This window comes from Neodiprion lecontei, chromosome 2 (assembly GCF_021901455.1).
Source record: "Neodiprion lecontei isolate iyNeoLeco1 chromosome 2, iyNeoLeco1.1, whole genome shotgun sequence".
Taxonomy (NCBI): domain Eukaryota; kingdom Metazoa; phylum Arthropoda; class Insecta; order Hymenoptera; family Diprionidae; genus Neodiprion; species Neodiprion lecontei.
Genome location: NC_060261.1, coordinates 18,761,592 through 18,777,267, shown reverse-complemented (window position 1 = coordinate 18,777,267; position 15,676 = coordinate 18,761,592). Strand labels below are relative to the sequence as shown.

The 15,676-nt window shown below is 35.9% G+C and overlaps 1 protein-coding gene across 1 annotated transcript in view; it reads right to left on the bottom strand.

The window, feature by feature from the left end:
- The window catches only part of LOC107222126, a 53,772-nt gene extending 46,214 nt beyond the window's left edge, over positions 1-7,558 (bottom strand). Inside the window, exon 1 of the mRNA XM_046730910.1 lies at positions 6,820-7,558. The gene's annotated coding sequence lies outside the window, so the exon portion shown is untranslated. The remainder of the gene's footprint in view (positions 1-6,819) is intronic.
- Positions 7,559-15,676: the final 8,118 nt, after the last annotated feature.

The window sequence follows — 15,676 nt, the reverse complement described above, 5'->3', positions numbered from 1 at the left end:
TTCCTACGCTACGCTTTAGATGAAGCGTTATTTGGCGGATGCACAACATTCAAAGTTCGATATCAATCGATACGCTCAATTATATGCAGTCATAATCAGGAAATTTCAGGAATACTACAATACTTCCATATTATGGCACGTTGAAGTCAGTTACATGTGCGTATCATCATTGGTCGACATAATTATAACGTGTAGACCAGGCATAAGCTATAAATAATCGAAGCGTTGACTAATCGAGTTCAAAAGAATAAACGAACATGATTCGATTGAAACGGTAAGAAATAATCGATTGTTTCGTATTTTTGTGAAACGGTGCATTTGCAATTAAAATTTCGTAAATTTCAGTATATAGTCTTAATAACGGAAAAGTTTTTTTCATAATTCATAGTTTCATTCAAAATATTTTTCAATTTGAGGTAAAAATATACATTTATCTTTTACTTACAATTAATGTATCAAATAGGTACTTGGTAAGTGAGACAATGATAATAATTGATACTCTAATCGCATATATTGATATCGTGTTGCGTGGTTCATGGACGTAAAAAACAAAAACCGATTGTGAGGAAAAATAATCGAATCGGTCGATTGATCGAGTCTGAAAAATAATCGATTATAGACGATTGATCTGAAAAAAATAATGGATTTAATCGAAAATCGATTATTTTTGGTCATTCTTAATCCTGAGGTTCACACCTTCTCCGCACGGTGCTGCATCTCTGCCCTGCGAAGCATAAATACTTGTGATATCTAAACCTGTAACCCAACACGTTCAGACCTGCGTGCCAATGCCGTCATCCTCACGGTCTCCCACTGCCATGTGATTCATTCACTAAACGAAAACAATAATACACACAGTTATCTCATTACGGTATCCACGCTCCTTTATTAGTGCGGTGCAAAAGATCCCATCCCGTTGCTCTTGAGGGGATGCCATCGGCGCTGCATATGCATTGTTATGTATATTATGAGCAGTATTTACAATCTTATCCGATGTGGTGGAATGTAAACGCCATAGATTTCAATTGAACCATGTGTAGATTGAATATGGCATTCACCGATTATCACGGTTTTTAATTCACAACTAATACAAATTTTATAGAAAGCACCTCCATTTGTGTTCATTCTTAACTTTAATATGTATTGTTTGTAATTAAATATGTATGGTTTGTGAAGGCCAAATTTCTTCAAGGGGAAACTGAATGCATTTACTTTATGTTCGTTATCGCGGATTATGAAAATTCTAGTTTTCTAAAACTATAGTGAAGAGAAAAAAAAACATTGGAAAACTCTGACTGTATAGGTACATTAGAGTGTCCCAAAAAAACCGACTATTTTTTTTTTTCAAAGAACATTGAAAAATCGTCAGAGTATCTCTAGAAAATGACCCTGTGAAAATATAAGCTCTTAATATTAATATTTAGAGGTGGCGATTTGTAATTTTCTATTTCCCATTTAAATAACATGGGAAAATTTTTTTTTGAACTTTGGAATTTTGTGATGGGATAACGAGCTACTTCATAAGTATGACAAAATCAGGTCTTATAGGAAATTTGATGCTCTACAAAAAAGATCTGATTGACATTTTGCGTAAATCCAGCCGTTTCAAAAATATCGAGCCTCAAACTTGATGAATTTGTGAATGAATTGAATTTGAAAATGAATGAATTTATATGTATTATAAACCCAGAATTATCAACTGAACAATAAATATATGCATATATAATAATAATATATGCTATCTAAGGTACATATATTATGAGAGGTAATGCCTTACATACACCTATTTTTAATCGGAACGATTGTTTTAAGCATGCAATGGAAATGAAAACGCTCGTGTTGCCACATGCTAAGTGACTAACCGATTATTTACCCGTGATTTCTCGTATAGCACAGTACATGTAAGTACAATTGATGTACGATCTGTATGTGTGTATCCATTATGTGATGAACGATAATTGATCAGCTCTGTCTACTCCGGAAAACTGAATTTCATATCATTTGCTTCCAGACGCGGTGAGTTTGATAGACACAACAGTCTAGACCAGAAAAAAAAGTGAAAAAATGTATAAACTAATTTTATCCGAATAACCAGTAAGTATAATAAATTCACCCAATTAGTAAGATAGGTTGATTTATTTGCAGTTTTTAATTGATTTTTCAGGTATCAGGCTGAGCTCCCCCCTCTGCGCCTCTCCAATCAGAAAAATACTGACATATATATGAATAAAAATTATGAATATTAAACATGAATATGAAAAAATATAAAATAACGAACACATAGTTGAATAGGATAAAAACAAACATTGATTTGTAAAAAATTGGGTGATTGTTACATCATTTGATTTGCTATTAAATCATGAAACAATATATAATGAATCAAGAAAAAAAAAAAAGAAATGAACCTGAAGCAGAATCCGACATAGCTGACATCATGTTTACTACCAGGTGGACGGATAAAGCAGCGAATGAAACTTATCAAATGAGCAAACATTCATTCGCACAACGATTTGAACATCATCACGTTTTTTTGATTCCGTGGAAATGAAACGGACGAAACTATAATGTCTTCTATTATGTGTCGTGAATATCCTAAGGATATATTGTTAAGGCAATTTTTCAGTACATTGTAGTACAGAAACGCAAAAAAGTGAATTTTTCATTTTAAGACCACAAGTTGCGAAATCGATTTTCGCGCAGACTGTTAGAAAAAAAGATTAGAGATTTATCCACTATCTCTCGGGCTTATTGTACCCGCAATCGATCGACCTCATAACAGGTACTGCACCTGCATGGACAAATAACAATCCACGTGTAGATTTTTGGAGTAGATATTTAAAAAACTAAACGATCCCATATTTACGTCTTGCTCCAAGATATTTTGAGGTATTCTGAGTTTTTTCTTAAATTCGAGTCGATTATTCAAGTACAGACTTCTGCAGATTTGAAATGAACGAAGAAATTTTTCATTGAACCCATTTGTCAAACAGGTATAGATCAGTTTATTCTTTTCTATTGTTTTCATTTAAGATGAATATTAGTCAGAATAACTATGCGCAACGTTATTCAAATCGTTGATTGCGACAATTTACAACTCAGATTCGTAAGAAAGTCTAGAAATCATAAGACCACGTTTAGTACCGTGTAGCCCAGCAATCTCGTAATTTGATTTCCAACTACAGATCCAATGTATGTAGGTACAGTATAGGGTGGTCCTTAAAAAAGTAATTATTCAATTTGGACTGGCTCAGCCCCCCCCCCCCCCCCTCCCCCACCTCACCCCCAAATCAGTTCTGAGTAATTCAAAAATAATTCGTTATTTTTTTCACAATTTTTTTCCCCACTTGGCCCGTTGAGGGGCACATTAAATCCACCGAACGGATTCGACAAAATTTGGTATAGGGGAGTTTCTTGGGTTGCTGAGGGTGGATCTGAACTCGAAATTTGGAAATTCAAGATAGCGGACCTTATATGGCAACATCAAGTGCTTTTGGGATTTCGGTCCACCATATTGGATCCGCCATTTCGTATTTTGTAATTTTGAGTTCAGATTCGTAATCAGCGACCTCGGTAAACCTTGAGAACCAGGTTTCACCAAATTCCAGTGACTTCTTGAATTTTGATGCAACATATTCGATCCGCCATTTTGAATTTACAAATTTTGTGTCTAGATGCGTAATCAGCTAACCAAGAAATCCCTGTGCACAAAATTTTATCGAAATCCGTTGAATAAATTTAATATGAAGGGGTGTAACCCCTGACGGGGTTAGATGGGGAAATCCAACCTCTTGCGGGCACGGGTTAGAGTTGAAATAAGAATCTGAAAAAATGAGGGAATGATTTTTGAATTGCTCTGGAACCGATTTGGGGCGTGAGCCGGTTGAAATTCAAAAATAACCTTTTTAAGGACCACCCTAATGTAGGGTATGTGCGAAAATACGTCTAGAATTGGCCTGATTATATTATTACCCGACAGCGTTGTCTGAGGCTGGAGGTTCAGCTCTGGGGAATGTTGCTTGTATAAAACAATGTCGTTGTACAAATTTCACCGAGTGACAAACCATTACAGACGTACAAGAAGCGACGTCGTTAATACAATGGCGCAAACACTACACCGACCACGGAATGGTGCTTCAAGTTTAAGAAAAAAAAGTGTCAATATCCCTAAGAGCAAATACACAAAAATTTCATTTGTTATACAGCGCGACAGCGCTCTGTAATTTTTGCTTTGTGGAAAATTGCCTCCTCTAACTGAAAATGTAGTTTCACCAACTGTTTATTAGTTTCCGACAATTATTAGACACGTTAGAAAAGGTTAGATTAATGTATATGGGACATTCTCTACCAATTCGATCAACGCCTGATCCTCGCTATTAAGATTTGGACCCATAATTTCTTATATCATTTGGCGTTCAGTCTCTGAAATGCTGTCTCATTTATTATGAATATCTCTTATTGATTCATGTTATAAATTATTTCGAAAACAGTTACATGCTTACACGATGATCTCAAGACTCTGGAAAAATGCTCATTTTACACGTTCTAAAACTAGATCTCTGGATCAGATAACGATATTTTTCTCCTATTTTAGATTGGAAATAATTTTAATTTAATTTATTTAGTCGATTTCTAGAGATATCGTTGAGTAATCGTAATGTTTATGGCTTGTGGTTCAACATGAGTGTGTTGTGTAGAAAAAATCGTAGTCGTGACGAAAAAGGGTCGTAAATTACGCCAATTCGGTAACGACGATCGCTCGAATTAAAAACTTTTCAAATTCTACAATTCTTTGTACCAATTGACTTTACTGTCATTGTTACTTGTCGTCGCCCTATTAGGTAGCTATTTTATTTTATCTGGGATGACTTCTATATCTTCCTATAATATTATTACTCGAGCTTCGTTGCTTGTTCGTCAAAAGAAATTTTGTCTTCCTGACTTTTCCGTTCCGTATATTATCTTCTTACCAGTCTTATTTTTCTAATTCCATCACATTTGTTTAGCCCAAATTAGTTTTTTTATTTCCCGTATTATATATGTATAATATATTCAAACATAAGTGCGAAAGAATTGAGGTATTCACAGCTGGATTACAAAAAATATGTATCTGAAAAACTACGTTCCCCAATATATGAAATTCTGTAAAATGGAACAATGACATAGACTTTCTTCTTCCTTCTTCTGTTTCGCATTCCTTCTTTTTACCGAAATTATAACATTGCTTCTTCATGGGAAAGTGTGGATCGATCGGCACGGTATGTTTCTCAGAATTTAGCATACGACTGTTTCTACATTTCAATAAATTCCATTGTCTTCCGATCTTCAGGTATCGCATTTCACACGCGAAAACACTGCGCTTACAATATACTTCATGGAAAAATCTGTTACAGCACACCCTCAGCTCTTATATTATGCATTTGAATAATTGGATCGGGAATCATTGTGAAGAGGGAGTCGAGGGAGGGGGTGTGATATGTTGAAAAACGGAAAAATAAGCTAGCGAGAAACGAGTAATAACAAGACATACGTGTAATTTACGTAGGTACGTGATTGTATAAGAGAATTTTCACAGCTGAATCGTGAAAATACTATCAATAACGCGAAACATTGACGAATTGCTAAGAGATAACGACGGTGTTGGTTTTAGATGATATATTGTTGTAAAGTAACACTTTAGCAAGATGATGAATTATTGTTAGAGACAGATCACGCGAATGACCGATCGCATCGACGTAACGAATGGTCGATGCAGTGGCACAGATATAACTGTTAAATTTTCAATATTGGAACAAATTTTCGAGCCTCATAAAGACTAGCCCTTTGAAACATACATTTTTCCTTCAAGTCAAATTCCTTGAAACTGGGTATGTAAGGGTTCTAAAGGTCACCGTTTTTAAAAAATGGAATTAGATCTGCGAAATTTTGAAAGTTCCAAATGTCGGATCTAATGTGACCGAATACGATCAGTTTTTATATTTTTAGTCCGCCATATTGGATCCACTATCTTGAATTTTGAAATTTTTACATTGGATTCATTTTTAACGACCGCAAATACCAGGATTACCGAGTTCCACTCTCCTAGTCCTCATAACCTTCCCACAATTACATTGATTCTGTAAAAATAGGCATTTTCAACACTACGTTCATTTATAGCGTTCACTAAATTCGCGGAATCGTCATAATCCCTTTGAAAATATCAACATTGACATCTAGGAAGTCCAATTATGCAAAAAAATGACAGCGATATCTCTAAAATTGAATATAAATCTTGAATAACCGATATTGGGTAAAAGTAGCAAAATGATTCTGATCGAACGTGTTATTGAGAAAAAGTTGGTGTCTAGAAAATTCGCAATGAAATTGAGGTTGTTTCAACGATTTAAACAAATTAATTATAAAAAAACCAGTTTCCAAAAGAATGATGTTTAGAAAACATGGATTTTCTCAACCAATTGAAATAGGTGCAAATTTTTTCAAACCAAAAATGAAACTACCACACCTTTTTCCACTCTCCGGATTTCCAGGCTATTCTTGCAAGTATGTACGTTGTATTGTTCGCGTTGAATTTCAGCGCTCTGTCCATCCACATATAAATGTTCTCTAGCACCGGCTTGTAGGTGGGGGAACATAATTGGTTTTTAAGCCATACGACTTCGACGCGATATTATATTTTTCGGGAATCATCTATCGACCATTGTCAATTGATTTAATTTTCAACCAATACACGTACAAGTTCTATACGTACGTATAAATGTTAATTGCCCACGTGACACGATTATAATTGATATGATAGTATCTATATGCCATTGACGATATTACCTTATTGTCGATCATTCCGAACACCGAACCTCATCCGTCGTGGCGTGTGATCGATCAGGGTTAACACAATCAAACTTTATAATTTTTATAAAAATATTTAATCTCGTTAAGATTAGAATTTCAGGTCGCGTTTGATCACCGATATGTTTGTTAAAGAAGAGCTTGAATTTCTCATCGTTCACCGTGCAAGAAACGGAAAGGAGAACGAAAGCGCAACGAAAACAGCAGAAAAAATTTTACACCTCAGAATTTAAATTCGTCTCGCGTATTACTTATTCAAACATCTTATAATTCGCACTTCGCATAACAATGATTCAAGTCTTTACGCATCTTTTCGATTCTTGCGGTCTAATCTCTCTCTTGCACACTGATCGATCGACGAAAGTGAATCGAGAATTATTATTTTTTCTCCTTGTTTTTTCTTCGGACTTGAATGTATAATAATCACTAATAATAATGCACGGTATGTATGTAATCTATGATATTATATTAATATACTATCATCTTTTGAGCTGCGAATGTAAGTCGAATGTTGGTACAATAAAAAACAATTTCAACCGCTGCAGCGGCTTCTTTTAGTCGTACGTTTAGAATTCGAGTTATTTTTTCAATGTATAATTTTTTATCTCCGACGCGTTTATTCAAATTGCGCGACTTATAGTTTCAGCGGAGAAAATTCGATAAAAATTATTAATTTCGGAAACTATGAAGTGTACATAACCGTGTCTACTGCATTCGTCGATGACCGAACCTGCAATGAATTTAATTCGCACTATAGGAAGCGTTGCCCAGAACATCGGCTATACATAGCCGACGTCGCGACGCCGGCGCAGACGCCTGGCGTCCGAGCCCTTAGCGTCGGGCCGCGAACGGACAGCCACGCAAATTACAGTTCACCAACATAAGCACGAAAATACGTCAAGCTTGAACGAGAAGACGATTGAAAAGGAGGAAGAAAAGAGAGGCAGGAACATATTATCATTCAAATATTTCAACGGAATTTCAACGGTTTGAAAAGAACAATTTTTTTTCGAAAGACTAGGTGTACAAATTCATTTCATTTCATATTTCAAGTACGACGAACCCGAAGAAATGGTTTATTCTACTCTAGAACACATGTATCTTTTTTTTCTACCTTCCAACTCACGAGTGGGGTCGATAACCCTTTAATTCACGTTGGGCCGATCATCGTCTCACCTTTTTTTTTGCAGCTTTTTAATTATTAAACTATTTTTTTGGCAACCACTGCCGAGTTTTTTTTTGTCCCACATAAGCCCTGAAATATTTCCAAGTATAAATAAATATAAAACTTATTTGTTTACTTATTGAAAACGTTGTATATGTAAATGGTTGAAATTCCTAACTTTCCACGAAAGAAAGCATTTTCTGGTAATTTGACATGAAAATCCGAATGCCAACTTTTACACAAATTTAATACACACAAAAATATTTCACAGAATTTTTTCGAAATTCTTCTTCTTGTTGTTTTTGTTTGACCGCCAGGTTCAGATTCATAATCAGCGGCCCCGAAAGCCCATGAGTGCAAAATTTCAAGCGAATCACGCATGGAAGGAAAAATGTGTGTGTTAAAGGGATAACTACCCCACGCGTTTCTTGTACGTAAAATCGTTCTAGAGCACTTACTGGATCCATCAGTACATAAATCCTTTTGTTTTTTAATGAGGAAACGAATGGTGAAGAGCCAATTTAATTTCATAGAAGATGATTTATACTATTAGCTCAAGTATTAATGCGATAATGTTAATTTCTAGCTGATAAAAGCGCAGTTTCAAATTCGACTGTGGTCGATTACGACCCCGTACATGTGTTCTAAGCTTAATACAAACTTATTTCTACGTGATTATTATAAATAATGGAATGCTTGCCGCTGCAATGCAAGAACTGTATTTGAATCAGAAATGAGAATTTCACTTTCATATTACGAGCAATAATTCTCTTGTTACTTCAATAATGTCTGGTCGTTTCTGAACAAAATTGATTTACCTTCGGAAATCTCGCCAGTAAATTCACATCCACGTGAATAATCTTTTTCTCGAGGAACGCCAAAACTGTGTTTGTATTTCCCGAACTTTTTTCTTCTTATTTATAATACATCTCTGCGACTACATTGCAGGCGTTGACAAGTCCACCAGAGTAAACAGGAGGAGATTGGAGGTTCGATAAAATCGTAATCACGCGCAATGTGCTTGGTACGTTACTCCGCGCGTTGACGCACCTAAAGGTGAATCATCGAAGTTTCGCAAACCGGCTTATCTAATATGTACTGCCCTCGGTGTCGTGTGACAAGTTTTTATTTATTCACTTCTTTCGTGCCCTGTTCCTTTAGTCAATTCATGATTTAACCTCGACGATATGGGAACTTAATCGCCAGACAAGAGACGGTTGTTGGATTGAAGTTATCACAAGATAGATTCTAGTATTCCGGGCTCGAAAAACGATTCCTTACGTTGTCAAACTATGAAATAACTTACATGTGCTAGTTCGATTTTTTCCGAACATAAATATTACATCTTGAAAATAAGGAAAGTACTGAACGTGCTTTTCAGTGGTATCGAATATTCTTAACATCGCACCGAACGACATATAGTACGACCAATAAATTTCAATAAGTTCCCATTCAAAAGAATCTCAAAATCACCTAGTGCGTCAAGTTCTCAAGTTGAGAATTTATCAGTCTAAAATCTCAGTGTTTAAGGTACTGTTTCAAGATGTTTATCTCTGTGGTTGAAGATGATGCCGATGTTTCCACAAAGTATCCAAGTCCAATTTTGATGGTATATGGAGACTGTCGTGCTCTAGTTTCTTACAACAAACTTATTTTCGAATAAATCGAATTGAATGCTTTTTATGGAGTACTTGTTAAGGTATTTAAAAATCTCGCCGATAGTCCATCTCGTTTCGATGGGGGAGATGGTGAAAATTTGTAACACACTATACGTTTTATCGTCTACTTTCGTAAAATTGAATACCTGTTTCGTAAACGACATGCAAAAATCTGCAGAGAACGATTGCTTTCTATTTTCAGAGGAGACTTTGTGTCCTGATAAGATTTGCACATTCCATACTTTGGTTAATATTCCGTACATTCAGAAGACTATCTTCGGAATTCTTCAAGCATCCGTCGTTTCATTTGTTCTCATATTTCCGCCGATTTTATACTGTCGGTAATCGGCGAGACGCATGACTGTTGCACTCTCTGTATCTCATGCATTAAAAACAAAGCAGTTCGGTCAGCTCCTCTTTCAAATCTTCATCCACTTTTCCCAGCTCTCTCGCTCTCGCACTTCATCTCTCATCCCGGCTGAACAACTTGAGCAAACATCGGTTTATTATCATTACAGATAAGTAAGGTATGGCATAAGTGCGGTTGGCGGGGTTACTGACTTGGCTTTTCTAATGATTGAATTACAAATTATGACTGTGTGAATTGCGAACGATTCCTAGGGCATAGAATATAAAGTGCATTGACTTTTCACAACGGCAATACATACGCTAATTCCATAAGATGACTATCAAACTGCCGCGGATTTCAAAGTATATAATGCATTGCCTTTCGAAGAACAATCGAACCCCTCGTAACTCCCCATCAACACTTATAAACGCTTTCAGTGCCTTTGGCGTAAATTACTGACTTATGCACTATGTGTTAATTAGATTGAATTGTTTATGAGGCTCGCACGTACACCATTGTAAGGTAAAATAATTCATGTGAATTTGAACCTACCGCAAAAGTTCTCCATGACTTTTCTGCTTAATATGGTAACTGGACGTGTCAGGTTTCATAATCCGTTTTAAGTGTATTGCGTTATTGTACGTGTTCGAAATGAAACAATATCAAAGATTTCTCGTCGACAATCCAAGCGCTTTCACCGCAAGGGATCAAATTGCGTTTGTATAATAAGCATTTTCCTTTCTTTTTTTTATCAATTTGTATTTTTTTTCTGTGAACAAATTTCTAAATTTTTTTTTCTGCTTGCCAATAATTGGTGGTGATTGGTGAACAGTATTTGAAATATTTTAGATACAATTTTTGATCATCACGCAGTCGGTACTGAGAATACAATTCACTGACATGTATACGAAATGAAGAGAACGTAAAATTGTTGCGGGAATTATAACCTAAAAACGAGCGATCAACTGAAGCTGAAGAAGATGATTGTGCATTACAATCGTTAATGAAAAGACGGAAAATGGACTGTTGACTTACCTTTACCTGAACCTGCAGGCCCTCGGAAGGGGAAATGGACTCGCAAGCACTCGGCCGCAGGGGCTGCTGGTTGTGCACTGAGGGACAGACCTCAGTTGCGAAACCAACCCCCGGTCGATCATCCCTCCTTGCTGCCTCCACCTTTGCGGTTATATACATACAGCTGTTCCCATGGTGACCGTCACCGAATAACCTACACTGTCCCACCTGAGTTCTGTAAATGATTACACAGAGATATTTACCAGATATCGAAATTGTTACTTTGCAGCGTGTCATCTGGTGAAAAAAAAAATCAAACCAATGCAACCAGGCTGACAGCTGACCGTTGGCCGTGTTTTTTCGCGTGTGGATGGTAACCCCATGAATGACGATTTGACTCCATTAAAATTACAAACTTAGGTTATGTGGTTATAACATGGCACCGACGACCAGGCTCTCACCTCATGAGGACGTTTTCCAATATTCGTACTTGTATCAGCATTATCGATCCGCATTACTGCATAAGTACATGGATAGTATGGTATGGAGGTATGGATGCTCGTTTAAAAAATAATTAGTACTGATGAAAAAACCACTGCACGAAGCTTAGATACTATCAAAACCACTAAGTACTTAGAGAATCAGGTGTCGATGCATAGTTATTTCGGGACGATTATTTTTTTAACTACTGGTATTGGTAACCTTGCCGATATTTCAAAAACATTTAGTTTTTCGGAATTAGTGAATCACGGTTTAACTTGATTTCATTTGGCATCTGCTCTGCATCTGTATGTTCGCATATTCGGAGCGAACGATTGCTGTCATTTTAACCATACAAACTACTTTTGATAGTTGTAAACCGTCTTACAGAATATGAGTTTATCGTGATTGACCACTTTGATCGGATCAGTGGCGGTCATTTTTATCTACGTTCCAGATCATACCCCATGTTTTTCCCGTTAATGAAATATTATTTCAAGTCTCTGTTAACATTTTTCCACATTAGATCGTTTTGTCGCGTCTGAAGATCTAACTCGAAAAAAACAGTTTCTGTTTTTTCAAAGGAGCTGCTATGTAGCTGTAAAGATTGGAACAATTTCTATTAATTTCATCAACGTGTAGATTATGTTTGTCGTGAATCATAACGGGGTTTTTTTTATATCCCAAGTGTATGCGGGTATCTTCTATAACAGCTGTATTCAATTGAAAAACAAATAAAATGACAGCTCCTGCTGTTTCGCCTCGTCTTGCCTCTAATTTCAGTAAGTCTGGTATAGTAGATATATAATGCCAGGGCACAGGGTCCTCTCATATGTTTGTTTACACGTCGAAAAAAGGCAGGATGTCTACATTCAACATTCTCAAAGTTTCCCGGAACATAAATTCAATGAATCAGATATTATAGTTATACATACCCCATGCATTATTTAATCTTTATAACATGCATGCATTCTGTAGAAAAGAATTCTCTTTTGTATCGTATATATTCACTGTACAGTACAACTTCATTTGTTGTTCTTCTTTACTGACGCATCATTTTATCAATCATGTTTTTTTCTGCTGACGGAAATTGCTGTAATACTTGGTGACCATAAAAATCACTAGTGCATTCTCGTTTTGCGTCGTTTGAACGCGACAAGACAAAGTAGTCATCATTTTTGTGTTAAAATTTGCTGATTTCTGTTAAATCTATCGTTTCATATATTGTAGATCTGAATTAACATTTACAGTACAGGAAATGTACCTATAGCTAGCTTTGAAACGGTGGTGATTTCCACAGAAGAGATATTAACACAAATACGAAAAATTCAACATCAATGCAAATTATTTCCGAAGGTATGAGCCATTATACCTGATTACGTAAATATTTTTTTCAAAGCTGCAATCGTTTTCACATGCGACTTTTGAAATACGCTGAAACAACTTCAATTCATACATCACGCGTAGTGGCAACCTTCGAATATCTCCAAATGTAATTTCGTGACGCTACAAATTCGTTGAAATGTCATGAAAATAACAAGATTTTGACAAAAATCCAATTTTACTTTTTACCGGTAGATGCCTATAATTTTATTTTATTAAATCACATGGATTCAAATTTGATTCAACGAATAATAGATTTTGCAGAAAATTGCAATAAACATTGAATTTGGAACTAATGATATATTACAATTTTAATTGGACTCCGAACAATTTATTCAACAAATCACTATTTTCCGTATACATAATACGTTGAAATGCAGATTCATCTTCCTTCCAATGGTCATCTGAATACGATAACTGAGGTACGCGAAAAAAAAGAAGTTTTTTTTCAAACGCGCATCAAAATATCGGTAGAGCATTTCATATAGAATATCTCAGCCAAATATGAGCCGTTAATATTAATATTTAGAGGTGTATATTTTATTTATCTCATTTTTCATTTAAATAATACGTAAAAAAAATTGGAAAAATTTTGAATTTTTTTTTCCAAAACGGTTTCACTTATAAACTATGCAAGTACAGATTCTTACAAGAAATTTTGCACTCTTCAAAAAAGGAATGAGATAGAATTTGCCTAACTCTAACCGATTAAGGGATATTCGCCTATAAACGTTGAGTCATCTTGAATATCTCTTAATAGGTTAGAGTTAGGAAAATTCTATTTCATAATTTCTTTTAGATAGCGCAATATTTCTCATAAGAAGCTGTATTTACGTAATGTATAAGTCAAACTGCTTACGAGAAAAAAAATTCAAGTTTTCCGACTTTTTTTACGTGTTGTTTAAATGGAAAATAGAAAAAATAAAATAGGCACCTCCAAATGTCATTGTTAAGAGCTGATATTTGGCTAAGATATTATATTTGAAATGCTGAACCGGAATTTTGATGTACGTTTGAAAATTTTTTTTTGTTTTGTTCGGTACACCCTAATGATAACCCTGATCCGAATGACGTACTTTACGATACATGACCTGCCGTGCGCAAGTTTCGGAAAGCTGAGCTTGCCACGATTCCAAACACGCGTGTGACGCAGGTGAGTCGGTATTGGTGCTCTGTCACAACTACACAAGTGCCAGGTTACACGTTTGACCTAGTTTAAGGTTAGCCAGCGCAGGCATTCTCATTGATCAATAATATCCCGGAACGGAGCTATAGAGACGTAAGTGGGGGTATGGTTATAGGGAAAACTTGAACGCTGCCAAGGCACGCACCAAGCTGCGTGTACTATTCCTAGACTCTTTGAGATTGAAGAAATATATGGCACGTAAAAATTATATTTTTTCAGATTTTTTGTAGCGGAATTTTCGAAAATCATTACGGGCATGGTCGGATTAATTTCGATTCGCGTCAAACAGGCGCGGACTGGCGTCATGAAACTGGCCTATGCAAGGGAAATATTTTTGTTAAGTTAATGGATACGAATTATTTTATTTATGGATAAAATTTCATTAAACTATGTAATATAGCCATATAGGTTATTACTAAAGGAGTAAACAGATAAGGTTTGTGCTGCTTTGTTAAGGTTCATACTTTCAAATTTCTTCGATTGCCGCTTGGACTCCTTATTCTGATTATAAGACGGTGCTACTCCAGCCCTAATACTGTCTTACTGCTGCTTTTTGGATACTAACTTTTCATGATCATAAATGATCATTACTCGTGATTTTTTACTATTTGATGTATTAAATACTAATCGAGTTACGCTCTTTAAATCAATTCTGAACATATTTCATTGTCATTTTATGGTCAGAACTCAGTTATAGTAGAGTATAGCGTAACATCTGTAAACAAGTCACAACTGATTATTCAAGCAATCCTAACTTTAAGTTGTAGAGTTCAAAAATGATAAAGATGGATTCCACGTCGTTGGTTCCAGGTAACGCAGAGATGGAGAATGTCGTTAGCTGATGTGGCCCAAATTTCATGGACCCACATCGATCTGTTTGTCACCGGCCCACCGGGCTTTATGCCCGATGTCCCGACGGCCCAGTCCGCGCCTGGTGTCAAAACACTCAGTACACAGATATATTGCACACCACCTTATTCTACACAGCAATATTCGACAAGACATTATTTGTCTCAGGTGTTATTTAACACGGACACGCATTTACCTGAGAACAAGAACCCTAGGGATAAGTGTTCAAATCTAGTGTATGAAATTCCATGTAATGATTGTGGTAAATGCTACATTGGCCAAATTAGTAGACTTTTAAAAACAAGTATTAATGAACACGAGCGTAACATTTTTGCGGATCAGGACAGACAAACGGCCTTGACAAAACACAGGATGGATCATACGTTCAATTTTAGTAACCTTAAAATCCTCTGTCGTGAAAAGGATTACAGAAAAAGGCTTATTTTGGAAATGTGTAATACTGTTGGCCATAACAGTTCAGTAAATCTTAGATCTGATACTGACAAACCGAGTGACGTATAGCACAGTTTGATTGCGAACGAGCTCAATAGATAACCCTTCTTACGACAGAGGATCTAACTATTATGTCGGTAACAGGCGATAGATAGATGATAGGCACCATGATGATGTCATTGAACAGACGCCATGTTTTTAGTTGTTAGTTTTAGTCTACATGAGGTTTACCGTACTTGTCAATTCGTGTCAATGGTGTTTCTCCTTGCACCTTCTCTTCCTCTACGGACACGGTTTAA